The 27,977-nt window shown below is 48.3% G+C and overlaps 1 protein-coding gene and 2 pseudogenes across 6 annotated transcripts in view; 2 read left to right on the top strand and 1 right to left on the bottom strand.

The window, feature by feature from the left end:
* The window catches only part of LOC144093677 (uncharacterized), a 377,080-nt gene that overhangs the window by 156,398 nt on the left and 192,705 nt on the right, over positions 1-27,977 (top strand). The window lies entirely within an intron of this gene.
* On the bottom strand, positions 1,234-3,635 carry LOC144093676 (uncharacterized; annotated as a pseudogene).
* Positions 15,775-18,819, top strand: LOC144094380 (uncharacterized; annotated as a pseudogene). The gene is made up of 3 exons (XR_013306495.1): positions 15,775-15,789; positions 16,305-16,511; positions 16,981-18,819. The product of XR_013306495.1 is annotated as an uncharacterized LOC144094380 (transcript).

The raw sequence follows: 27,977 nt of genomic DNA, 5'->3' as shown, positions 1-27,977 counted from the left end.
GAAACGGCGGCAAGCCTAAACACTTCATACTTGCTGCACATATAACTGAACAAGATTATTTCCTGCTAAAGAAAGAAAACACTGCATGTGTGTGTGTTGTCATTTTCAAAGCACTTGGTGTTAAGGTGAGCTAAAGAGGATTCTGAGCTCGTCTTTTTACCGTGGGAACACAATCTCTACGCTCCAAGAATTCGTTGACACTTCGAATAACTTGTTATCCTGTGTAACCGATTTCCCTATTAAATCGGGTTAAACGTCCTGGCCCCTGCCATTTTTTTTTTTTCAGCTGACCATCGAGAGTAGTAGGACTTAACGCACGGAATGCCTTTCAGCCAGTCGTGTGACAGTCGCGATTTTGCTTTTATTTTGTTTTTAAGTTTCCGTGAATAGTTTTAGTCGCAGACAACATGGCAGCAAATTAGGCGCACGGAAATAAAAATACGCGCATACTCTGCTTACTCCATCGATGGCCGCGCGGCAAGCCGCCACGCGACTCTTCCTACTCTCGATGGCCAGTTAAAGAAAAGAAGGCAGAAGCCTGGACGTTCAATCCGATTTAATAGGGTTTTCTCTCGTTACCAGCAAATAATGAAATGTAAAGAAAACACTGGATGTACATCTCTAATAAAGTCCAGAAAAACACTGGATGTACATCTCTAATAAAGTCCAGAGGGAGTTCAGTTCAGTGGTGGTATTCTATGTCTGTCTGGATGCGAAATGAGTTGTCTGTGCGTGTGGCAGCTGTTGCATCTGGAAAACAAATCCTTCCTTGTACGTAACTTCCTTCCACAGTACATTTCAGGCAAGAATTGTAACTGCTATGTCCTTTTGTCATGAAAACAAATGACCTAGCTGGGGTGTCATATAAAAAGCCTTTGTGTGAAACACTCCTGACGTTTTCTGACTAGACCATTTTGCACGATATGACTCAGTTCGGTAATGAACCTGCGCAAAAAGTCATTTCCAGATTGTGGCTTGCCTTTTCCTTCAAACACGCCAACAATGAAAGGAGGGAGATCACTTTTTGCTATCTTGCACTGTATTGGCCATCTGCACCTTGGAACTTTTACACAGAGGAAGTCCGTCTGTATTAATATAGAGAGCCAACACAGAAGGTGTCTCCGCTGAGAACTATAGAGTTTTCAGCAGTCCATTAGCAAGTCTGAAGTGGCAGTACTTCCCGGCGTAAGGGAGGTTATATTCGCAGAAAGTGCCGTTGACCTAGGAGTTTTAGGAGGCTTCCGCAGTCGCGTGGCAAATCTGCAAAGCATATATGCTTTGACAGCAGTTTGACAGTGATTTCCCTGCGCGGCGGGAATATTCTCTGGATCGTACATTTGAGAGGTGGGTTCTGGGCTGTCGCTGTGGACCAGCTCTCGAACTGCTGGTTCTGGTTTATGCACTCCTGCACATTCGCCGAGACTTCCAAGTGCAGAAAACGTATACCCGCATATCTGATTATTGTTCGTTCCTTTCTATCGGAAGTCTCGTCCATAAGTTTTATTCCTGTAGTGTGAGTGTGCTCTTGTGTGTGTTCGAAGTCTTCCAACGTGTGACTGCTGAGGTCCACCGAAGTGCGAGCCCCTCAACTTTGCAGCCACGTGTCTGGAATAGACTTCGCGTGAAGCAGCCAGCGATGGTGTCGCTCACCGCCAGCTTCTTGAAGACGCGCATGTAGCGTTTGCTACAGAGCCTCTTCATCACTTTATCGTTGTTTTGGTCCCAACAGCCGAGCGCTCCAACAACATTTGCCTCGATGCTGACCCGCTGGAATTTTCGCAGCAGGTATTGGCACACGGGTACGTACTTGGCGACCTTACTCTCCCGTGCCGCATAGAAAGCCGTTCTGCGATTGTCAAAGGGGCAAGTGACATCTATGACAATCGCCGACTCCCCTCGCGCCAGAACAAAGTCTGGTTTGAGGTTAGTCGTTCTCGCAGAACGATTCTCATGGGTGATTGTGAATCGCTTCCCTGCGGCAGCTTTCAGCCGGTTCACGATTTTATTGTGCCGGGCGGTGTAGGCAGCACTCTGACGCATGCAGTGGCAGAGCACGTGGGGGAGGGTTTCCTTGCTGTACCCGCACGCTCTGCACCGTTGAGTGGCAGGAGGTTCAACCTTGCCCTGTGAAGAAAGCGCCAGTCACAGAAACGGGTGAAAAGACCAGAACGCATGAAATGAAAACTGCTGGGATCGGCGGCGACGCACTCCATCACTTTCCCCTGGTTGGTTTTCTGTTGGAGAGAGTGATTTCGTGCGGCCGTGGCGATCGAGCGCAGCTTCTTCACAACCTTCGTTCGGTGCTTCGGCGCCAGAGTCACGTCGGCGCAGGTGATGTGGGGCCCATCTTCCCGCATTTCCCACGTGACCTCGAGACGCCTTTCGCGCCTCCGTCCATACGGACTTGAGCTGCGTGGCCCGCGCCCTGAAGTCTCCCTCCGTCTCCCCGCTGAGGTAGGCTGCGATGTCCGCCTCGGTCACTTCTCGGCCCAGTCTCTTGGTGGTGACCTCGGTGACCGCTCGCTTCGCCAGGTCTCGAACCTCTGCGTCTGTAGAAGAAAGGAGTTTAAAAGCGCTGTCGATGCGGCAGATGTCGCTGAGCTCCGCTGCCAGGGGAATTCCCGTCGTGCCCGCTGCTGCGCTGCCGTAGATGTAGTCGTTGCTGGCGTTTGCTGGAAGGTAGAGAGTGCGTTTTATTAGCGGTCGCAGGGCTTCGTCGAGGCGCTCCCACTCTGCCTTCCCCAACAACCCGCACCGCATGAAGTTGAGCGCTGGATATACGAATGTTTCGACAGCGTCCAACCTCTGCCACGGGGCGAGCATCGAGGTCAGCAGGCGGTGGCCTACGCCGATGGCGTCGTCGACGGTTGCAGTGTCCGGGAACACACTGAATCCGACGGGGCGTCCTAGAAAAGATTGGGATTCAAAGTCGTTGATCGTCGGTATGGCCGTCCCGTTGATTTCGAAGACTTTCGGCCTGGTTCCGACGGGCGTCCGGGCGCTGAGGTGCAGGGTCTTGCATTTTCCGGGGTTGAGTTTAAGTCCCAACCTGGAAGAGAGGGCTGTTACTTTGTCGATTCGGGATTGAAGTTCTTCCGGGCTGTTGGCCAGCGGGGTCAGGTCGTCGGCGTAGGCCAGGATGTTGTGCTGTCGCTCGTCTCTTTGAACTTCTCGTAAGCACTGGATCGATGACCAGGTTGAAGAGTAGTCCGCTGAGGGGGCAGCCTTGGCGAATTCCGGCAGAGATGTCGATAGACTGCGTTGCTCCGTTCTTTGCCACGATGCGGGTGGTGTTGTCGCGGTACAGGTCGGCTACGATGGCGCAGAAGTCGTCCCCGGCGCCGGCTCCTCGCAGGGCGTCTCCTCGCAGGGCGTCGACGATGGCGTTGTGGGCGACGGAGCCGAAGGCGTTGGCGAAGTCCAGGAACGCCACGCAGAGCTCCCCACGGCCGGCCCGCGCCGCGTCAAGGCGCTCCTGCAGCACGAAATTGTGCTCTAACACGCCGTCGTGCGGCAGGAACCCCTTTTGGCAGCGCGAGAGGGTCTCGTGCTCTCCGAACCAACGCTGCAGCCTGGACGCTAGGCAGCCGGCGTACAGCTTCGCGATCGTCGAGCCGAGGGCGATGGGGCGCCAGTTGCCGATGTCTTGCACCTCTCCCTTCTTTTGAATCAGTATCGTCCGAGACTCCTTCCATTCTTGGGGCACTCTCTTTAGCTTGATGCAGGTGTTGAATACAGCGGTCAAGAACTTGGCTTCCGGGTCGGTGGCTTTCCAGTGTTGGTAGGTGATGCGGTCGTTCCCGGGGGCGCTGTTCTCGCACTTGCGGAGCTTCCCGAGGACTTCTTCTTCTGTGAATGCGTCGAGGGGGAATTCCGCCGGTTTCGATGTAGCTGGTCTTGTCTAGCAGGATGGTCGTGTCTACTTCCTTGGGTCCCCACGTGGCCGTGAAATGATCTTGAATGTCTTGCAGCGGGACCGGGCAGAGCGAAGATTCGCCTTCCACTATCAGGCGTACCGCTCGGCGGCGATTCCTGCGGTAGAGTCTCTGAATCTGCTGAGCGTTTTCGGGGTTGACCGGTTGGCGCGGCTTACCTCCGGCCGGAGCCGTCGGCAGCTTTACCTCCTTCGCAACCTCCGCAATGGCCTCGTGCAAAACTAAAAGGAAGTCATGCCAACCCTCCTCAGAAACAGGCTCCCGCAGCAATCGCCGGAGGCGCCTGGCGTGCTCGGCCCACCGTTCTGCTCTGCCTAACTCGTTCATCACCTGAGTGAATCGGCAAGGCAATGTCATCAGCGAATCGCAGATTATTTAGGTACTCTCCATTTACTCTTATTCCCAACTGCTCACATTTCATGCCTCGGAATACATCCTGTAAACAGGTGGTGAATAGCATTGGCGAGATTGTGTCTCCTTGCCTGACGTCCTTCCTTATTGGAATTTTAATGCTGACTTTATAGAGGACTACGGTAGCTCTACAGTTCCTATATATACCTTCCAATATTTTGGAACAAGTCATGGTAAGCCCCGTCGTGGCACCCCACTGTTTGAAGTATTCTGCTACCGATGTGGAGCAGGTTAACTGTCAGCCGTGGCGGTCACATTGCGACGGACAAACAGTGTGCGTGCGCTACGCAATGTGTACACACGTTCAAGAACCCCGTGGTGTAAATTAACCCGGAGCCCTCTACAACATTGTTCCTATAAGCACGTGTGTCACAACGTGTCGTTAAAGTACACAATCATGAATGTGCAAAGGAGGAAGATTAATGAACAAATGAAAAACCAAACACTTACTAGATATAGCATACCTTGTGTGTCTTGTAGAACGTAAAAAGGTAACATCTAAAAACGAAATCAAAGTAAACTACATATCGCACACCTTGTGTGTGTCTTGCACAATGTTGCAAGGTACCATCGCAAAAAATTTGCACACACACTTCAGATTGGTTATGTGCAGGAATGTGGAAGCACGTGCGTATGACACCACCTGGAACACACTGCACGAGAAATGGTTAGTTGCAATTTTGACACAAATGTAGCATGGAAAAGTTGCGCCATATTGAACTCAGTCAGTGGGGGGTGTATAACGCGAATGTCATGTATATGACCGTTGGGAAAGGCGGCCCTCGGCTTGCCGTGTGCGCCATGCGATCACGTGATGACGGCAAATTTATCCTCACATGAATGGGATTTTCTGTACCATCTGCGTGTGCTCATACATGCCGTCAGGTTTTCTCGTAATGGGACTAGCAATGCTTCCACATTGAAACACGAAACCAAAGTAGGCAACGAATACTGCACAGCCTGTACACTTCACACAAGTTAAAAAGTACAAAAGGAAAAAAAAAACATTCATACACAAGCCCCATGCGCCTGGCAGGGAAATAAAAAAATGTTCTGCACCTTGCAGAAGGAAAATACATATATTCATAACGCCTGCACCCGGCAGGGAAATAAAAAAATGTTCTGCACCTTGCAGAAGGAAAATAAATATATACACAAGCCCCATGCAACTGGCAGGGAAATAAAAAAATGGTCTGCACCTTGCAGAAGGAAAATAAATATATACATAACGCCTGCACCCGGCAGGGAAATAAAAAAATGTTCTGCACCTTGCAGAAGGAAAATAAATATATACACAAGCCCCATACAACTGGCAGGGAAATAAAAAAATGGTCTATATACATAACGCCTGCACCCGGCAGGGAAACAAAAAAATGTTCTGCACCTTGCAGAAGGAAAATAAATATATACACAAGCCCCATGCAACTGGCAGGGAAATAAAAAAATGGTCTGCACCTTGCAGAAGGAAAATAAATATATACATAACGCCTGCACCCGGCAGGGAAATAAAAAAATGTTCTGCACCTTGCAGAAGGTAGGCGAGAAATACCCTCCCCGGGTAGTCGGTGACGTTGACCAGGTCGCGGACGCCTCGGACAGCTAGAGCACTGCATATTGTGCCAAATCTGGCAAGCTGAACCCGCCCATGCGCGTGGGAAGGCGCAGGGGGGCGCGAGCGACGGTGTCCGTCTTTCCCGCCCAGAAAAAAGCGCCACAAAGTATGGCCAAACGACGCGTGAATGTGCGCGGCGAACAGGCGACGCGAGCTGCGTAGAAGAGTGGCGTGCACACAGATGATCTAATTATAAAAACGCGCTCAGACAGCGACAAGCGAAAATGCGCTGCCACTTTGAGACGACGCTCTGATGTCGATCTTAACTGCGACCACGACTCGCGAGCTACCACTCCTGAGGAGAGGAACACGACGCCAAGAACATTAACCGCCGCGACCCACTCTACGTCGCCCAGCAGGTCTGACACAAAAGCGCCAAAGCGCAGAGCTTTGCTCCTGCCGCTGTTAAGCAGGGTGCCGGACAGCTCGCTGTAACTCGCAAAAAGCCGTAAGAACGCTGCGTAGCTGTCTTCGTCCCGCAAAAACAGGGACACGTCAGCGTACGCGGACACCTTCACCTGACCTTGGCCAGGCAAAGGGAACCCACGCACCAATGGACACTCCGCTACGTGGTGTAGGAGGGGGACTAAACACAACACTCGATATTGAAGCGTTCGCTCAACGAGCCGTTAAAAAGCAACCGAACTGTAAGGCCGGAATACAGTCGCTCTAACCGCGCCACGAACTCGGGCGGAGAGCCGAAAGCCCCGAGAACTCCAAAAAGGGAGCGGTGCTCAACTCGGTCGAAGGCTTTAGCCTGATGAAGTGAGTCGAAACAACCCGGTATTCCCGTTTTTGAGGTGAACGTGAAGAAGTCACGCATTAGTGCGAGAGACGAGAACACCGATCGTCCAGGCACGCTGCAGGTCTGTGTATGGCTTACGAGCACCGCTAAAACCTTACTCAACCTTTTAGCCAGCAGTGACGCCACAATCTTGTAATCTGCGTTAAGCAGAGTGATCGGGCGCCGTGCCTGCGAATCAGATGGGCACCCGCCAGGTTTAAGGATGAACACAACACGGCTCTCTCTAAATGACTGCGGCGTCTCGCCATCCCTGACGAAGGCGTTCACCACCCGGAGAAGCTCCTCCAGGACGGTGTAAAACCTCACATAAAAGCTGGTGGAAATGCCGTCAGGGCCTGGAGATGAGGCAGCGTTCATGTTTTTAACGGTGGCAAACAGTTCGCCTGAGCTGACCAGGGCGCTGATCGCTTGGCACTTGCGGCAGCTGGCCACAAAAGCTGCGTAAAGCGTACGCAAAGGAGGCGGCTTCCCGCTGTCCTGCCTCAGAAACAAACAGCAGCGAAAAGTGACGCTCAAAAGCGTCAGATGACAGCCGTGCTGCTTCCCCTGGAACCGTCCGGCAAAACAACCTCCTCCACGTGGACCTGTCGTGTGTCATCAAGGCTACCTGGGCGCACCTGCCGTAATACTGTGGGGTCTGACACAGGTCTACCTTGCATTAGTGCCTGACTTGCTTGCTGTCCGCCCGCGAGGACTGTCGTAGTAGCGTGTGATAGCGAGCTTTTAACAGGCCGAGATAAATGGGCATGGCGAAAGCGGCGCACCGCGCTGCACGACGCGAATACGGACAAGGGTGGTGTTTATCTCCTCAGAGATACGCCTCCTGTGCTGCCCGTTCAATAGCTGTCACGCTGTCAGCAGACATGGTGGATCCATACGCCACGAGTCTACACGTGTGGTCGATGATCGATAATGCTTGGGGTGTTGTCAAGACGACTAGCCGACTTGCCCTTCTCCCTGGTAGTCAAAACTGTCACCATGTAGTTTTACCCACGCGTTAGTCAAACAAAATTGAACACAAATATCTCGCAGTGATCGTGCCCCGACGTAAGGTCGCCCCTGGCCTGGACCGTGCACATCATGTACGGGATCTAAAACGCAATTGAAATCTCCGACAAGAAGACAAGGATAGCAGTCTTCACAGAAAAGAATCCAACAAATAAAAAAAACCACGAATCAGAACTGAGGGCTGGTTCGTAGACCACTTAACGCCCTGATACGCCTGCCACCCAAATAAAAATTGACCATGTGCGACCGTTTATGCCGTAAATGCAGTGCGCGCCAGAGCGAAAAGAGCTGTTAACAAAAACCACACCAACACCGCACGAAACAGAAGTAGTTAACGAAAAAAAAGCATGAACACAAAACCTGGACTTAAAATCGGAGACCTCTCGTGGGTAACGTAGGTTAGTTTCCTGTAAAAACAGGATGTCGACGCCCTGCGCTCAGGCGAAGTGCATCACCTCTCTCTGCTTGTCCGGCGACCTAAATCCCTGAACATTCAGGGAGAAAAGGTGCACTAACGCCATGATGGTGATACAGAGCGTCGACGGTAACAGTACTCTTTTAGGGAGCCCCGCCAAGAGCGGAGCTTGGGGCAGACTTTTTTGCCTAGGGCGAGACAGCGCCATCGGAATTATCATCCGCGTCCCTCGCGTGCTTCCCCGCTAGCTTTACTGTGTCCATTTCGGCCACTGCTCGCAGATCGAGCGGCTGACTGACCATCACGTGGTGACTCAGCGTTCCACTCGACGCCGCCGAAGTAGCGACCGGTGTTGGCGACAAGCCACCACCGGCTGGTTGCGTCTCCTCTCCCTTGGGCTGAGGGCGAGGCACTTGACAGGGCAGGGCTTGGTATACCGAGGTGGAGAGGGCTTGGCGCTGCTCGCAGGTCAGGTCCCCCGTCAGGCGCAACACTGCACCGCTCACGAACGGCCCGTCCTGATCCGTCTGGGACGAGGTGGACTCAGAGTCCTGGCTCGAGTCGTCCTCCGAGCCGAAAGATGCGAGCGGCTCCGGCGAGAAGGCGCCCGTTGCTGCAGAGATGGCGGCCGGGGACGAAGGGGAATGAAAGGAGAAAAGCTCCGAGAAGCTCTCTGGCGGCGCGTCAACGGTGGGGTCCACGCTGGGGTGGCACATGGGGGTGGCAGCCGGGGGGTTCGCACTCTGCTCCTCTCGGGGGGAGGCGTCCGGGGGGTTCTCAGTCTGATCCTCTCCGGGGGTGGCGAGCGGAGGGTACGCGGCCTGGTCCTTCCCGGGGGTGTCGACGGGGGAGCCTGCGGCCTGGCCCTCCCGAGGGGTGTCAGCCGGCCGTTGCTCGGCGTGGCGTCGCAAGGTGTCATCTCCAGGTCCCTTGGGCGGCCCAGGTCGGGGAGCCCCGGGTCCCCTGGCGGCGGCCGCATCTGCGTACGAACGCGGCCGCAGGCAATCCGCCGCCGCGTGCGGCCCGCCTCACCGCCTGCACATCGCCCGACACCCGACCGTGTCGTGGCCGAAGGCCTCGCATCGCAAGCACCGCGGCGTGCGACATGCTGCGCCGACGTGGCCCTCCTGCGCACAGCGAGAACAAACTTTGCGGACGCCTCTATAATCGCACATGGCGCGGTGCCCTAGGACAGAGATGAAGTTGGGTACGGGCTTCTGCATTTCCATCTGGACCAGCCGCTGACCGTTGTCGACATGCGCCAGAGCGGCAGCCTGAACACCGTGACGTTCACGACCGCAGGACCCACGCAGGAGATCGGGACTGAGGTGCCGTTCACAAGGAAGGCACCCGCTGCGAGAAGCTTGTGAGCCGCCGCAGCAGATACTACGGCGACGCAGAACTTGTAACCGCCCTGGTGCTGGAGCGACTCCAGCCCCTTCGGGCCGACAACAGCTTCGATGCCGTCGACTACGTCGTCGGCCGAGGCCTCGGTCGTTAACGAGAAGTTGAAGCAGTGCGCCTTCGGGGGAGGCGCACGGAAAGTCGGTCCGCCAGCGGGATTGGTAGAAACCATGCTTGAGCCGGGCCTGGGACCTGGATCAGCAGATGGGCAGCGCGTAGAGGGTAAGGGGCCACGGTCAGCACCTCCACCAAGCTCCGGGGTAGGCTGGGCGGCCGGAATTCCTGGGCGACCGGCCAAAAGCCCGGCGCCGGGACGACGATCCTCCAGGGGGATGGGGGCCTCCTTCCGGGAGCGGGGCTACAGACCGCTACGCTCCAGGCGCGTGGGTTTGCCTCTCTGAAAACCAGCACGAAACAGTGACACGAAAGTCTCGCTATAAAAAAGAGCGTATGCAGCCGAAGGGGAAATGCGGCCGCCGGCGTGTTTGAACCGATTTGAACATGGACGCCCAGAAACGGCTCGTGCATGGGCCTCGCTCCTTTTATCTCCAATTTCCCTCCCTCGCTCCTTCGCTCCAATTTCCCGGCGGAGCAAGAACCCGGACATTGGTCAGGAGACGCAGTATATCGCAAGACGCTATAGATTGGGTGAGGAGTTCTGTGAAATGATGTCGCGTGCTACTTCCCCAAAAGGGTGTACTTAATTGTTCGAAGCTCCCCCCCTCTGACCAATGGGTTTATTTTATTTTGAGCGAACTTTAATGCCCATATTAGACTTACAGGTCGCAAAGGGCATGTGAGTAGGAGTGAGTGAGTAGGAGTATGTCTGAGTAGTAGGGTGAGTAGGACCTGAGTGAGTAGGAGTAGGAGGATGTCTGAGTGAGTAGGAGGATGGTCTGGTGGTTTTGATGTTCACCATGATGACGCATTAAGCGTCATGATAACGTAAACAGGGCGCCCTTCTCGGGTCCGGCCGGCATGCCAGCATGGATGCCAGCCTCCAGTGTCATAAAAATGCGATAGCGTTGGTCAATATCAAGTTGTTGGTAGAAATGGTAACAGCTTAAAAGAATGTCTTCTTGGGCGAGTTGGTCACAATTCATCTTGGTACTGGCTCTTTGTCCCGTTCCCTTCCTTGTGTTCTGTGTGTGTTCGCGCCTAGTACCAAAGATGAAATGGTAACAGGTAATAAATGTCTCCCCATAGAGCCTTTAATTGCTGCTGCTCAATTGCGACTCTCCTAGTGGCCTTGGCTGGCTCCGCTCCTGGAGGTGTCGCGGAAACCGAGCATATCTTGAGAGTAGCACCTCAGCGCTAGCCAGTTTCGAAGTGCACTCAGCTGGAGCTTCGATGTGCCCCAGTCAAAAAAAACCATTGGAACCAATTGGAAATTTTCAAATGGAACCATTTGAAATTTCCAATGGTGTTTTTGGACTCCCAATTGGATCCAACAGGTCACACCTATTGTATACAATGGGTTCAGCAGGAGCAACCAGTTAGATCCAACAGGTCACACCTATTGTATACAGCAACCAGTTGGATCCAACAGGTCACACCTATTGTATACAATGGGTTCAGCAGGAGCAACCAGTTGGTTCCAACAGGTCATGCCCATTAGATACAATGGGTCCAGCAGGAGCAACCAGTTGGATCCAACAGGTCATACCCGTTAGGTACAATGGGTTCAGCAGGACCAACCATTTGGATACAAAAGGCCAGGCCCATTGTGTACAATGGTTTATGGGACAGACCAATTGGATTTATCAGGTCATACCCATTGGGTACAAACGGTACAGTGGGCCAGACCAACTGGATAACGATGTCAGGCCCATTGGGATCAAGACCAAATGCAGAATTAGTTGCACAGACTGTGACCAGTGGGTTCAATATATTAGATTTTATCTTGCACACTAAATCAATTCTCCACTTGGCCTGAATAGCTGAATCCAACAGATCCTAATATAAATGGACACAACACAAGAATTCATTTAAACAAATCTTGTTCATGAGAGATGCAAAGCAAAAAAAAAACACTTCATCCCCTTTCCATTCACATTTCTTCTGCTCCATCGCCTCTAGCTTCTTTTTGCTCCTGCCTGCAAAATGAAACCACCCAAGCCAAATTAGGACAAGAAAAAGTGCAAGAGTGGCAGATCGGGCTAGTTGGTATTTTTCCATAATGCGATACAGTGCGAATAAAGACGGCGACGAAGCGAGACAAGACACCACAGCGCTGTGGTGTCTTGTCTCGCTTCGTCCCCGTCTTTATTCGCGCTGTATCGCATTAAAGAAAAAGTGAACAAAAATTTGGTACTGAAGTTAAAATGAGTGTGTATCCTCTTATAAATATCAATGAAAATTTTACTTTACAGAGCTAGGCAGGTTATAAATCCTGCCACTTCATCCATAATCATTGTCCAGGCAGTAAAAAGCTACATGGACTCCGCCAAATGCATACTAGTACCATCGTGCAAACAAACAGGAAAATTCAAAAATTATTCAAAAATTAAATTATAAGTACCTCTTGGCCAGCTTTTCAATGTCGCCCAGCTTTTCGACAACAAAGCGGTTTAGCTGCTTCACAGCCACGTTGAGCATGTGTGCAGGGACACCGTTCTTTTGAAGCCGCTCGCTGTAGCATTCTGGTGACATAGAGAGGAACAGTAGATTATTTACAAAAAGAAATCAGAGGACATTCGCCAAGTTTATCAATGCAAGCTTCCATTCTTGTCTGTACTGTTTTTAGTAGACTTCCAAACTATGATGCAAACGGAATACGTGGTTGCATATTTCCAATACGCTCGTGCTTGCCGCTTATCCTTTGTATATAACCTTACATTCACACCTCCCATGAACACGAGCACTCATTCTATCTTTTCCAACTGCCTCTTAAATTAAGTGGTGCCACAATGCTGTCCTTATATTGTCTTGAAAAATGGTGCTCACAAAGTATAATTTATTGCCATAAGTGTTGCAAAGAATAAACAGTACCCAGTATCAGGCTCTATATGCAGGATAGTGACCTTTTTGGATGCTTTTACCATGAAGTGGAGAATGCAATTCGATGAGAAGCAGTTGTGCTCAATGGACATGCTAACGTAATGTCCAAACAAAAGTGGCATGAAAGAAAACACAACCACAGCACAGCCAAAAGGCAACCAATGGTACAATTATGCTACACAAGTGTGTGTAGTCTCTTGTCCCATCTCGTGCACCCATTTCTGCTATGTTTGATATTCACCTACTAGCCAAACTCAAAACTGCTTACAAGAGGTTGCTAGCTTCCTATCATATATTGATAAAGAAAGGAAGCTAGCTACTTCTGTTTTACCTCCTGATCAATCCTTCCTCTACAAAAGAAGGCAAAATGATTAACATAAATGCAGAGAAAAGTGTCATCACGTCAGGTAGCAAAATTTAAGCAGTCGCATGCAGGGCTGCTTGCAGCTTGGCTAAAAGCTGTAGAACTCAAAATAGCACCCTTTTCCCTTCACATGAAAACATATTTGAGGCCCTTTATAAACAGGTTCATTGCATATCTTCTGTTGTGAGCTTGTCTGCAAGTTTCAGTACGTTGTGCACTGCACATATCACTCTCAGGGTACCCCATGGGTTTCTTCCCACATTTGGTATTGATTCTGAATTTGATTCTTTTTATATCTAGACTTCCATTACCAACTGCACTGAAAGAAAAAAAAAACTGAAGGCAAAAGCTATTACACATAATTATGTCAATATGGGTGCAGCTGCATACACAGAAAACTGCAAACATTTTATTTCCATACAATCCATCGCCTTATCTATTTTGGGAAGAATAGGATTTAAAACCATGCCAAAAGCTTTAAAAGTTTGTGGGCAATGTCTGCCTGTGGAAAAGGGCGTAACAGAATGCAGCGGAGAAAAAATAAATAACTTTTTAAAAGCTTCACCTATTCAAAAACCATGGTGAAAAGCAGTGCTATGTTATTACCCTGAAGGGAACGGTTCCGTAGTGCTGCCACACCCCAGATCGCTAGCAGCAGCAGCTCTTTTACAAACATGCTGTCTTTGGGCAGCTGCTGAATTCTTACCCAAGCACTGTTGGATATTTGGATCCCACGTCCAATGTCCACCTGCAGAGATAAAAAGAACAGATCTTGTGTGTTCTACACATGCTCATTCGCCATGCCTGTATCTTCCAACCTGCGTAAAAAGGAGTATTTATAACTTATATTTATAAAGGAGTGCAATAACTGTTTTTATCATCATGCATTGATAAAAAAAAAGTATGCCAGGGATCTGCTAAGGTGGGCATACTGAGCAGAAACTTAAAATGTTTGCACAGGTAAATTTCATGTACCAGTGTCAAAATATTATTTAGCAAGGGCTGCAAGAGCATGTAAAGCATGGACAAATTAAAGCACATTCAAGATATAAGATGCAGCTATCTGCAGTAATGTTTAAAACGTTACAATTGCATCAGTAAATCTTGTATAATTATGTTGAAACCACATTCAAATTGTTTCAGGCTTTCGAAGAAGCATTCAGGGATACCATATCCTCTGGACTGGGGAGATGTGGGGCCGCATTTGAGACTGCAGCAGTCTCTATTTCAAGGGGTGCCGATGGATCCGAGCTCATCCATTTTTCCTATCACTTTCTCCTGAAGTCTCTCATTCAGGTCTCTGAGTTTTTTTATTTCCGAGTCTTGCTCTTGCAGGCGTTTCCTGAGGCTGCTCACCTCTGCCAATGCAGCTGACAGAGGATTTTGTTCTGTTTTTCCATTTTGACGCAGCAGCTTTTTCTTTTTGCTTTCCAAAACCTTTAAAAGATTTTCTTTATTGGCAGTTTTCTGCTTCTTAGGCTCCTATAAATAAACAAAACACAGAGATTTCTCAGCTTCAGACTCTCAAGAGCCCGGCAGTTTCTGTGTATTGAGGAGCATACATACCACCTCGCGTTCCTCTTGCTCACTCGAGCTGGATCTACAATTCGCCAGAATCGAACACGACGCTGCCTCACTTTAGTTTGCAGGTCTTCTTCGGAGTCTGAAACATTGCCGCACAGATCAATAAATTGCAAGTAAAAATGCATGGGGCTTCTAGACGCTGTAGCAAATGAAAATGCATCCCGAAAAATGTATTTCAACAGCGGAGCGGAAATGGAGGCAATTAGTAGCAGACACATCAAATACATTTTATTTCTATGCTGAAGATTAAAACCTAGAGTTCCAAAAAATAAAGAGAGCACATATTAATTACACTTCTTGTGATGCACTGACATCACAATGTCAAATAAATAAAATAAATCGGTAAATTTCGGTTCTGAAGCAGTGGCCTGTTATGTTTAAAAGTGCGTTTTTTATTCTTAAAGTGCATCTACTCTGAATATTCCAAATGAAATTGTGGATACAGGAATGATAAAGGAGCACGCGTTACCTTAACCAGCAAAAAAATGCGCTCATTACCAAGTCCTTAACTCTGTCAACCAGATTACAGCCTTAACAGATATGCAGTAATGCTACCGCTGCAACAAAAGCCGCTCTTCAGTAGCCTTAATCGTAAGTTTATAGGCCACTTGTTGGCCACGCGGTCGACTCTCCACAAAACACGTGTTCTCCCACTGATAGGGCAGCTTTTCACTGTCAAATTTGTAGCCGGCCATCACAGAAACAAATGCCTTAACAGCTGCGTCCTGTGAAATGCACACCAGCCACGCTTTAATGATTTATGTCTTATGCGTTCTTACAACTATATATGCGACTCACGTTGACCGATCAAACAACCTTCTTAGAGACTCATGCGTTCATACCGCGATATCTGCAACTCACGTTGCGCGATCAAGCAAATTTCGTAGAATAGTGTGTTGCAGTAAATTTAACTGCCCATTAGTTACTCTGCAATGCGCTAAGAATGTCGCTACCGCAGGCACAGAATAATAACAGGTCGAACTTACCTCCAAGCAGCAATATGCGGGCCTGATAATAGTCCGACGAGCCATCCTCCTCAATCCATTTTACAAAATAAAATGTAGACGCGTAGTCCCCGTCAGCCCTAAAATCAAAATTTTTTTACGTATTCTACAGGGACGATGGCGCAGCGCTTATCGTCTTCATACCTAACGTAGGCATGCGTGCCCATTGTGCTGACAGCCAAAAAACTTCCGCTAAGGCTCACGAGGCTGCTACAGTGACCAACTGCCCGCCATGAATGTTGTTGTCGTTGGCTACCGTATTTCTTTTTTTTTTTTAGAGGCAGCGCCACCTAGCCTAAAAGTCCTCTTTTTCTTTCTCTCACTTTTTTTTAAATCTGATTTGCCAGCAGTTATCAAAATTTTACCCCTCCCTCGACTTTTTTCAGGAAACTTGCAACCTCTTCTTTGTTACCACAACATTATAGTATTACAACACACCTCTCATTTAATCAGTAGCAATGACAATGCAACTGGCACCAAAGCGCCAAGGCATCGCACAAAAAATTATTTTATCGCAAATTTATCACTCGAGGTTCAAAGCCTATGATTGCTGGATTGACCTTTCTGTGAATGCGGCCGAACTAGCCAAACTGAACTGTAGTCATAGCCGAGGTTCACTGTAGCCGAGGCAACATCGGCAGCAGTGGTCTTTGCTCCGGAATCGCAAGAACGAGGCGTAAGTACGAACGTATATATACCGCATGTGGCCACTACTCGTGCTTCCGAACGCCGCTGACTGATTCTTTAAACATTGTTACACAGGAACTTTCTGCAGCAGACAATAGTAGGCTGCAATCGCCACCAGAAAATATTGAAGGAGCAGGCACAACGGACAAAGAAAGCTGCGAACAGCCATTCGCTGCCAGTGACTGTGAACACGCCACGCCGGGAGGCGCACTCAGTTCAGCGGTACAGAACTCCGGTTCTGTTAGCGAGCCGGATGCAGACGATGGACGTGATGATAACCTGGTGAGTATAGGACGCGATATAGGTTTGACATCATGAATTTCCACATATGATGTGGCAAAGATTCAAAATTGAAGCCTTTATCTGGAAAAAGCCATGCCCTGTCATTTTTTGTAACCTTTCCTCTGATAGGCCTTACTTATCTTCCCGCCTAAATGCTGCGAAATGAAGTGCGTGCATTTGTTTAATTTTTATGTGTGACTTCGAATGTTCTGCTACTATTTTTGCTTGTGCTGATGGAATTGCTATTCTGTTGTGAACACTGGTTATTCTATTGCAAAGTGAGGGCTTCATTATTTCATGCTGTTTTTGGATAGCTGTTTACTTCGGGCCCCCACTTTCATAAAAAAAAATGCACTTTTTTTGTGTTGCATTATGTTGCAGAAATACTTGTACAAACATGCCCATCTGCCTCTCTCACTGAGACATGGTATGTTCAAATAAGTAAAAGATACCTTCTCTGTGTGTGCAGGAACACCATGCCCAGAGTGGGAGCACAAGCCCGAGCTCAAATGATGCTGCACTTGGCAGTCTTTTCCGAGATATTGTGTCATCCAAATTCGCAGTAACAGAAGGTGACATGCTCTTAATGGTCCTCAGGTAGACACTTAACTCGAGGCTGACATTTAGTGCACTTCTCAGCCTTATTGACATGGTCAATGCATTTTTTGGTATCCCTTCACTGCTGTAAATGTGGTCAGCCATGTGGAACATCTGCCATGGCAGATGCACCTTTTTTTGTCCTTTTAAATCTGCCATCACATTTACGCAAATGTTTAGAAAAATCCACCTTTCTTGATTTGACAAAGCCGCTCAAGTTGAATAATACCTTGTCTGACATTTATGATGGCAGCATGTATCGCAGCTTCGTTGATGCTACTAGTCAAGCTGGCCACAGAATCAGCTTCACACTGAATGCAGATGGCAGTCCTGTATTCAAGTCGAGTGGCACATCGATTTGGCCTATCCAACTCATGATTAATGAGCTGCCACCGACAAAAAGGATGAAAAATTTGGTGTTAGCAGGTCTCTGGTTTGGAAAAGACAAACCCCACATGGGCATCTTTCAAGGTGCCTTTGTGGAGGTCATGAACAAATTATTGCAGGAAGGATTTGACCTTAACTATAAAGGCAGAAAACAAAACTTTAAGGCCTTCTGCATTTGCTGTGCTGTTGATTCTGTGGCCAGAGCCCCCATGCAGGGCGTAACTCAGTTTAATGGATACCATGGCTGCAACTGGTGTCTACAGAAAGGCGAAAGGGTTGGGCGAGCAACGAAATACCCAGTTGAAGATAAAGACAGTGCCGAAAGGAGTGAGGAGCAGATGGTGTCGGATATGGAAACAGCAATAGTCGAGGGCAGACCTGTCAATGGTGTCAAATCTTTCTCCCCACTCATCAACATGCAGCAGTTTAATATAGTCTGGAGCTTTGTTCCAGACTATATGCACTGCGTGCTGTTGGGAATGGGGCGGCAGTTTCTGGACTTGTGGTTTGAATCGCCTGGTTCTTCATTCTATTTGGGTCGCTCTCAGGCTGCAATAGACAAACGCCTAATGACCATTGCACCTCCCAGAGATGTGAAACGCACACCTAGACCTACGAAAGAGAGAAGGTGGTGGAAAGCGAAGGAGTTCGAAATCTGGCTGCTTTTCTACAGTGTTCCTGTGCTAGAGGGCATCTTGAGCAGTCAGTACTTGCAGCACTGGGCATGTCTCTTTTGGACTTCTGTGTCCATGCTCAAATCCTCTATGGAAAAGAGTGCATGACATATAACATGCATCAACTTCTTCATATTGGAAAGAGTGTGCGACACTGGGGTCCATTGTGGGCTCACTCTACCTTTCCTTTTGAGGCGGGAAATGGCACCTTGAAGGAGGCTGTGAAGGCTGCCAATGGCATTCCTCACCAGGTATGCCGTGTGTTGCAGATTGAAGGAGTAGTTGAGAAGTGCATTAAAATTACTACTCATCAAGGTGCCATCCAGTACTGTGCCTCACTAGACACAGTATCAACACAGAAAAGTGTATCCATCTCTGGGGGGTTGCGCTTCTTTGGTCGAGGTAGGCCATATGTCCCTTCAGGCAGCACAACAAACAAGGAGCTTGTGGCCGAAAACAGTATTGAGTATCCTCGTTTGTTTCAATGTGGCCGTATATTTACCGGCGAAGGCTATGCCAGGAACAAAAAAACAAATAACTCTGTGGTACAGCTCTCAGATGGCAGTTTTGCTGTAATTGTGCGCATTGTCATTAGTGGTCAAATATTTTGCTGTTGTGCAGCCTCTGAAATCCAGGGTATTGAAGTATAACACGGTTGAGATGAAGCACCTCTATAAAGTTATTTCATTCTCCAAGAAACGTGAAGTTGTGCCATTTTCTTCAGTCAGTAACATATGTGTCTTCATGAGCGTTGGAAGTGTATTTATTTCACCTGTTCCTAGTTCCTACACCCTTTAGCCAAAAACATTTTGCTTATGTTTGGTCAAATGTTTTGGGGAATCCCCCAAGGTGGAGTAAATTTGTAATAAGGCAGTAATTACTCATTGGCATCAACCCGAACGCAGCCAAACGGCTACAGAGGAAAGCTATACAGCTTTCTCAGAAACTTCATAGTTAAAGAAAAATTCTTCCTGATCCGAGGTTCGAACCCGGGACCACCACCTCACCAGAGCAGTCGCTCTACCAGTTGAGCTACCCGGGACGGCAAGCTTATGGTTTCTTAGGTTTCTCCTGAAAGTGTACATGGATTTCGTTCAGGCTATAAGGGACACTGTAGGGGAGGGCTGTGGATAATTTTGACCACCTGAGGTTCTTAAACATGCACTAGTATTACACAGTACGCATGCACCTATCTGTTCGCCTCCATCGAAACATGGCCATGGCACCTGCGTCCTTGGGAAACATTAATCTGAGGTAACATTCTACAGCATTTTCGTATTCTTTAATGTCGCCACCATATGTATGACCACCAAAGTCCAAATTAACCTAAAAACTCGTGTTCAACCTGCAAAACACCTCAGCCACTGTCTATCACAGTTTTAGGGAGTGAATATTTTTTTATATGCAGGGTGTGTGTGCGTGCGTCCATCCGTGCGCGCATGTGTAGAGAGGAATTTAGAGTGTGGAACACCTTCTTCTATATATATATATATATATATATATATATACAGATTTTTAGGCTAGCTGTTTATAACTGATGTAATGTAAATCTTTTACAATTGAGCAACCATTCGAAGTGATTGCATTTAAATGCAGCTTTGATATAAGTGCATTCCCAAGACCATTTTGACCCCTTCACGCCATTTCATCAAACTTTGCTGTTCACCTGCATCTGATCTCAATTTTTCACTCTTCATCTGCTCCATTTGCACCATCAGCATGTATCAGCACTATTCTGATATCAACATTTACTTTCTGCTGCTCCAGTCTGCTTAAAAACGGCAAATTCATCAATATTGCACCTTAGCTGCATTAAAAAGAAGACGCAGTCACGGAAAAATGACTATTTTTGGAACGATTAAGGGTTTCAGTTCTCAAGCTACTAAAATGTTTCCACAGTAGGTAATATAGGGTGGGCTGGCTTGTGGTAGAATTTAGCAGCCAGTTTTTTCGCACATATAGAGGAAGGAAAGAACTCGGGAGAGGTGGTTAAGTCATATTTTTTGAAGCCGGCTCCCCCCTACTTGGTTGCCGTCTCAGCACGCTTGTGCATGCGCAGTAGGCATCGTAGCATACGATGCCACTTTGCCTAGCGTTATTGTTGGCTGCACCTTCGGCCAAAAACTCCCAGTTGTCCTTGCGAAAGGGCATGACTTCTGGCACACTTTTTGGCATGCAACTTGGATAGCGAGGGCCTCTCCAGAGTTTTCCTTCATTCATGTTCACGCGTCATGTCAGTTGCATCAAAAGGCTGCATGTTAGTTAGCCCTGAAGCGGGCTGAAGAAGTCATATCTTCTGTGTTGAAGAACAAAAGCTTGGAGCAAAGCTTTGCTGGAACAAGGGAATTTCAGCCATGCTGATATCACTTTGTGAGCTTGATGAATTTATAAAAAAAAAATTCTAAGAAGCGTTGAGATAGTGCCAACATGAAAAAAAAATGGTTCAAGGAGTTCCAACTAGAACCATTTAGAGGTCCAGTTGGACTGTCCAATTGGAACCAAGATTCCAACTGGAACCAGTTGAGTCCCTTTGGATCCAGTTGGAATTCCAACTGGTTCCAATGGTTTTTTTCCCCCGCAGGGGGGCGCCTGCAGCTTGCAGGCGTCGCGACGGTGATTGGCGACACCGCGGGTTCCCGAGCATCCGCAGGGACATCCCCGCAAGGGGATGATGGTGAACTGTGCATCACCACGGACCCGAGCACCCGCGCCTCGCCGTGCGTGGCATCGCCGTGTCCGGGGAAAAGGGGATCCTGGTGGTTGAGCCGATGCTGAGCGTTTGGACCTTTAAGGCCCCTCGGCGGAAGCAACACACCACTTCGGCCCCAGCTTCACGTAGACGGCACCTTCGGCCTGACCCGACCGGGGGAAATCGGCAGTCGCCTTTTCCTATCCTCCACTCTGTCTTTCACTTTCCTATCTCTTTCTCACAACTCTCCTGTCTTCTACTCACTTCTTAGTTTTTTTCACTTTTCATAGGCGGCGAGGGTTAACCTTATGTGGCCAACCACCCTGAGTTGTGTCGGATTTGGTTATATTTGAGGTGTACAGCTGGCGTGGGCAGGACTTGCTATCAAGTTCCTGTCCCGTCCCCTTTTTGGACTCCGTGGTGGGTGGCTGGCACCATGACCGAAAAACAAAGTTTTTTTATGGCTCCCCAACTTTCAAAACCTGATCGCTCTCTCAAAAGAGGGCGGAACGAGGCAGACAAGTTCTTTCAAAAAAGAAAAGTAACTTTCCCCAAATATCATGTGATCCACAGTGAACAACAAGATAAACAGGCAAGAATAATATCCCCCTTCCTTGTGTCAAAGTGCTTGACTGAAACCCTAGGCATTGGTTATAAGCTGTCAAAAATGGCCAGCGGCGACTTACTGCTCGAACTGTGTGACAATGTCCAACATTCTAAGCTCTCCAACCTAACGTCCATAGGGGAAATCCCGGTCTCCGTGACTCCTCATCGCTCACTAAACACTGTTCGAGGCGTAATATCGGAAAATGATTTCCTTCACATAACTGAAAAAGAAATGCTCGAAGGGCTCGTCGACCAAGACGTCATAGATGTCCACCGAGTCAAAATCCGGAAGGACAACAAGGAAATAGACACAAAACACATGATCCTGACGTTCAACACCAGCACCCTGCCCGACACAATCGACGTGGGATATTTGAAAATCAATGTACGACCATACATACCAAACCCTCGCAGGTGTTTCAACTGCCAAAGGTTCGGCCACGGCTCACAGAGCTGCCGCGGTCGTAAAACTTGCGCAAAATGTGCCTCTAACGATCACCAGTCTGATGTATGTGACGCAGCCCTGTGCTGTCCAAACTGTGAAGGAGAACATGCTGCATACTCCAGGGCGTGTCCGTCCTGGAAGAAAGAAAAAGAAATTATCACCATAAAGACCAAAGAAAACATTTCTTTTAAAGAAGCGAGAAGGCGTTTTGCGCTTACAAACACATTCTCCTTCACAGCAAAACAAAACTTCGCTGATGTGGTGCGCAGGGGCGTAGCACCGCACAGCACTCCGGCACCTGCCAAGGCCGCTCCCACCGAGCCTATGGCAGGGCCATCCACGCCCCAGGCAGGGTCAGCGAAAGCTGCCCTGTCACTGCCAAAGCAGGGACCGCCGGTCCATGGGTCGGCATCCCGCAGGACCTCCCCCCGTCGGGAGAGGCCTGAAACTAACACAACCGCGGCTGCGCGGTCCTCCAGCACCTCTGTTGAGGTGATGGATACAACACCCACTCCGCCTCCATTACAGCGGCGGAACAGCTCTCTTGAGCGAAAAAAAGACAGGCCCCTCATAACGGGCCCACCTCATAAGTAAATCTCCTTTCATTTTCTTTTAAAAACACAAGCATGGCTTTTTTAATTCAATGGAATTGTAGAGGACTTATGCGGAATTATAGTGACATAACAAATATTTTAGGGTCAATGTTACCCATAGTTTTATGTCTTCAGGAGACCAATCTTGGTCCACAACATGTACATATCCTGAAACATTATCAAACTTTTAGACGCGATCGCGAGCAGGCAAATCGACTCTCAGGAGGCGTCGCAATTGTCGTCCAAAGCGGCGTCCCTGCTCGAGAAATCAAGCTCAATACAAAACTTGAGGCGGTTGCAGTCAGCATCGTCAGCTATAAAACACTAACAATCTGTTCCGTATACATTCCTCCACATTTTACACTAACAGTCCATGATCTAGAAGAATTGATAGATGAACTTCCAGAGCCATATCTGGTAGTTGGGGATTTTAACGCTCACTCCCCTTTTTGGGGAAGCGAGCGCTGCGACTCTAGGGGGCAAACAATCGAAGATTTTATCCTCTCAAATAACATCTGTCTTTTAAATACAGGAAAAGCAACTTATTGTTGCCCAAGCTCGGCAAAAATGAGCTTTCTCGATTTAGCTTTCGCATCACCATCGCTTTTTACAGATTTTAAATGGGATGTTTTAAATGACCCCCTGGGAAGTGATCACCTACCTATTATCATCAGCCTCTCATCGTCTACTGCAGTCATCCCCACAAGACCACGGCGCTGGAAACTTCACCTCGCCGACTGGTCACTTTTTACAGCAAGTGCCACACTAGAAAAAGAATTTTTTGAAGATCTCAGCATAGACGAAATTAATGGAAAATTTACTACATGCATAATATCGGCCGCTACACTAGCCATACCACAAACAACAGGACTCGTACACAAAAAACATAAAGTATGGTGGACACAAGAATGCACATTGGCAAAAAAACAACAAAATAAAGCTTGGGGCTCTCTGCGTCAGTATCCCACAGCGGAGAACTTGATAGCCTTTAAGAGGGCCAAGGCCAGAGCGCGATTCGTTCGGAGAACTGCCGAGAAATCCTCGTGGCAGAAATATGTGTCCTCTATAAACAGCTCAGTAACCTAAAAAAAATGTGGGAAAAAGTTCGAAGATTCAGTAGTGACCATACCCCTTTCACACTTCCTCTACTGACTACACCCGGGACACAAACATCATTAGAAGAACAGGCCAACATACTAGGTGAGCATTTTTCTGAAGTTTCCAGTTCGTCCAATTACACAAACACGTTCCAGAAGCACAAAGCAATAGCAGAAAAACAAAAACTTCCATTTGCAGCATGTATGAACGAGGACTACAATCAACCCATCACACTCCAGGAATTGATTAAGGCATTATCTTCTGGTAAAAAGACAGCACCAGGCCCAGATAATGTGCATTACGCAATGCTTGCCCATCTCTCTGAGGCTGCCGTGCAGGCATTGTTGAAATTCTTTAACAAAATATGGACAACTGGAAATATACCTGAGGAGTGGAAGAAAGCAATAATAGTACCTTTTCTGAAACCCGGAAAACAACCAACAAGTCCTAACAATTACAGACCGATAGCCCTCACCAGCTGCATCGCTAAATCTTTCGAAAGCATAATAAACACTAGACTGACCTTCACACTTGCATCTCGCCGACTCTTAGATTTTACATCAATGTGGATTTAAGAAAGCATGCTCGACCACTGATCACCTTGTCCGCCTAGAAAACACCATCCGAGAGGCGTTCATCCACAAACAGCACTGTATCGGTGTCTTCTTCGATTTGGAGAAGGCATATGATACCGCGTGGAAGTTCGGCATCCTCCATGACCTAGCAGACCTAGGGATCCGCGGCAGGATGCTGAACTGCTTGAACGATTTCCTGACTAACCGCACATTCAGAGTCCGTCTGCGAGCAAATCTATCAACGACATTCACCCAAGAGAACGGCGTACCCCAGGGATGCATTTTAAGTACGACACTCTTTATAGTAAAAATGAATTCTTTGGCCAAAGTAATACCTAAGTCCGTAATGTATTCAGTTTATGTAGACGACATACAGATAGCATACACTTCTTCCAACATACTGTCCTGCGAGAGACAAATACAAATCACACTCAATAAACTGGCTGCTTGGGCAGAGAAAAATGGATTCAAGTTCTCCCCTCAAAAAACAGTAGCTGTTTTATTCTCATTACGACGAGGCCTACAGGTCGATCCCAATCTGTGCTTGAATCAAACCACACTGCCAGTCAAACAGGAACATAAATTTTTAGGCGTCACTTTTGACAAGAAACTTACATTTCTGTCACACATTAACAACCTGAAAAAGAAAGCATCCCAAGCCCTCAATGTATTAAAGGTACTCTCGCGAAAACGGGGGGGGGGGGGGTCCGATAGAGCATGCCTATTGCAAATATATCGCTCTTTGGTGCGCTCCAAGCTAGACTACGGGTGTGTGGTATATGGTTCGGCAAGAGCATCCTACTTGAAACGACTGGACCCTGTTCATAATCTTGGTTTGCGCCTATCAACTGGAGCTTATAGAACATCCCCGGTAAAGAGTCACGTACATCCTAAAAACCCGCTCTCTCCCTAAACATCTCTGCTATCCCATTGTTACCAAGTGCCCATCCAAAAGATTATTTAACAATAAACCACAATCCATCCGGCCACTAATAATGCACCTACCTTCAGTGTGCGACTTCACACTGACACACTTACATAAAAAGGAAATGCCACATCAGCTCATACTACAAGAATTCTTTGAACTGCAAGAAAAATATGACACCTTCACTGAATTCTACACTTATGGGTCAAAAACAGAAAGTCATGTTGGATGTGCAGTAATTCAAGACAAAAATGAAAAAATGATACGACTGCCACAGTATGCATCGGTTTTTACGGCTGATAGTTATGCAGTCTTTGTAGCCGTAGACCAAATAGTAAAAGAAAACATTAAAAATAGCGTCATTTACACCGATTCACTGAGTATGCTCAAAGCGCTGCACTGTAGAAACGCCGCTGAACCCATTATAGGAAACATCATACATAACATAATTAAAATAAAAAAACAAAATCATAACATTATATTCTGCTGGGTGCCCAGCCATGTTGGAATTGTAGGTAATGAGAGAGCAGATGCATGCGCAGCACAAGCTCGAATTGATCAAATAAAACAAGATAACATACCACACAGGGATTTTTTGAAATTAGTGCACAGTAAACTCAGAATTAAGTGGCAGGCTGCATGGGAAGAATACCGAAGTTATTTTATGTCGGCTACGCATTGGGCACACACACCTTACACACAACTTTTTACTGACAAAACAAGACAAACCTCTTTGCGAAATGTGCGGCGATGTACTCACTGTAAACCACATTTTAATTTCATGTAGAAAACTGGAACAACTAAGAAAAAAATATTTTACAACACTCTACAATGAATACATCCCATTACACCCCAAGTTGCTTTTAGGTGATCAAGCACTGGTTGATCTTTCAAGCATTTTTAAGTTTCTTAATGAAGCCAATGTTTTAAACAAACTCTAGGTATAAAAAGTGTAACATTTAACAAGAACCTAACCTTGTGTTTGGCGCATCATAGCCATAGTTGCTTTTGCGCCATTAAAATCAATATAACTAAACTAACTAAACTAAGTTTTTCCTCCATGAAAACGCAGCCGCCGCGGTTGGGTTCGAACCCGGGAACTCCGGATAAGTAGTCGAGCGCCCTAACCACTGAGCCACCGCGGCGGGTCAGTCAGGTGGTGGCTGCGGCCGCGCGCGACCGCGCGAGTTGGTGTCCAGCTTTTCCTCCGTGACGTCACGCACCGGCGCAGCGCCCCTAGCGGGAGGAGCGGGAGTCAGGTGGTGGCTGCGACCGCGCGAGTTGGGGCCCAGCTTTTCCTCCGGCTGCATCGTGTGCCATGGGGCACACCACACCGGGAGCCGGAATTGGAAGCACCGCCTCGTGGTCCGGAGACAACAACCACATAGGCTTAACGAGGGTGCGGCCCAGCATCACGTGGAAGGTGCGGCCCAACATCACGTGGAGCATCACCCGAGATCCAGGCACCGATCTTCGAGCCGGGCGAGGAACCGCACAAGTTCAGACCGGGGCAGAAGCAGCAGCCGAACCAACAAAAAGGTGAGCTGGCCAAATCCGGCCTCCCAAAAGTTCCTTCTCCCGAGCGCTCAATTCCACAAAGAGCTTAAGGCGCGTGACGAGGAAAACGCCAGACTAAAGAAAGAAATGGCGGAGCTTCGTCGACTTGTCATGGCCTCGAGACAGCAAAGAGCACAGTCACAGCAAACACCTGTGCAAGCCCCTCTTACAGCACCCATTCCCGCATGCGAGGCTATGGAAACAGACAAACGCACCGCAGTTTTAAAAGACCCCCTCCCCCCGCGGAGAATACCCAAAACAAACGAGCTGCCGAAGCCTCTGCAGGCGATGTACCGCAGCCGGCTACGCCCGCTCCAATCACTACAAGAGTGGATAGCATTCAGAACAAGGTAGACAGCCTAGAGGTTAGAGTAGGAATCTTAGAGGCTAAGGTAGATGCCTTAGCAGTGGAATTCAGACCTTTCCAAACTCAAGTAATCTCTATGTTCCAGCAAGTGATGGAGAAGCTGACCGCATTGGAGAACAGCTTAACATCATTACAGCAAAGAGTGGATCACCAATATGGCCCCGTCGCAACAGATTGAGGTATGGCAGTGGAATTGCAGAGGCTTCCGGCGCAAACGGGGGAATCTGCAGTTGCACATTCAAGCACAACAACGTCCACCAGACATTATTGCTCTACAAGAAGCTAGTGGCGCGGTCAAATTACCGAGGCGTTTCTTCCGCCAGGATATGATGCCGGCTCAATTACGGGCGTGTCCACCGCCGTATTATTGCAACGCAATATTACTGCTCTACAGCACTCCATAGAAAGTTCAAAGGAAGATTACGTCCTCCTTGAAATTTTACCCAAGAAACGAGGAGATACAAATTTGTTTCTGCTTAATGTATATAGCCCACCCAAAGATAAGGGTACCGGTATACCGGAATTACTTATCAAGACTCTGAAACTAGCGACTAAAGCCCAGCTATTAATAGTAGGGGACTTTAACGCACCACACCCGGAATGGGGATACACTAGAGCCGGTCCCAATATGGCAAGTGGTCCAAAATCTAGGCCTAACTGTCCTGAACCCCCAAGAAATCACGAGACTAGGCAACAGTATATGTAAAGACACGTCGCCAGACCTAACCCTGGCAAAGAACATACAAAACCGAACATTGACTAACACAGGACACACGCTCTACACAACATATACGACCAAGATGAACATGCAGTATATGTAGATGCCGCAGAATATCCCCAGAAACAAGCGTTCGCACTAACGGCGGTGGATACGCAAGGTAAACTGATAGTCTCCGGCACTACCATAACGAAATCCTCGGAAACGGCAGAAGAGGCGACAATCGCCCTTGCTA

Source organism: Amblyomma americanum, chromosome 6 (assembly GCF_052857255.1).
Source record: "Amblyomma americanum isolate KBUSLIRL-KWMA chromosome 6, ASM5285725v1, whole genome shotgun sequence".
NCBI lineage: Eukaryota > Metazoa > Arthropoda > Arachnida > Ixodida > Ixodidae > Amblyomma > Amblyomma americanum.
The sequence above is the reverse complement of the archived record's forward strand: the minus strand, read 5'-3'. Positions and strand labels throughout refer to the sequence as shown.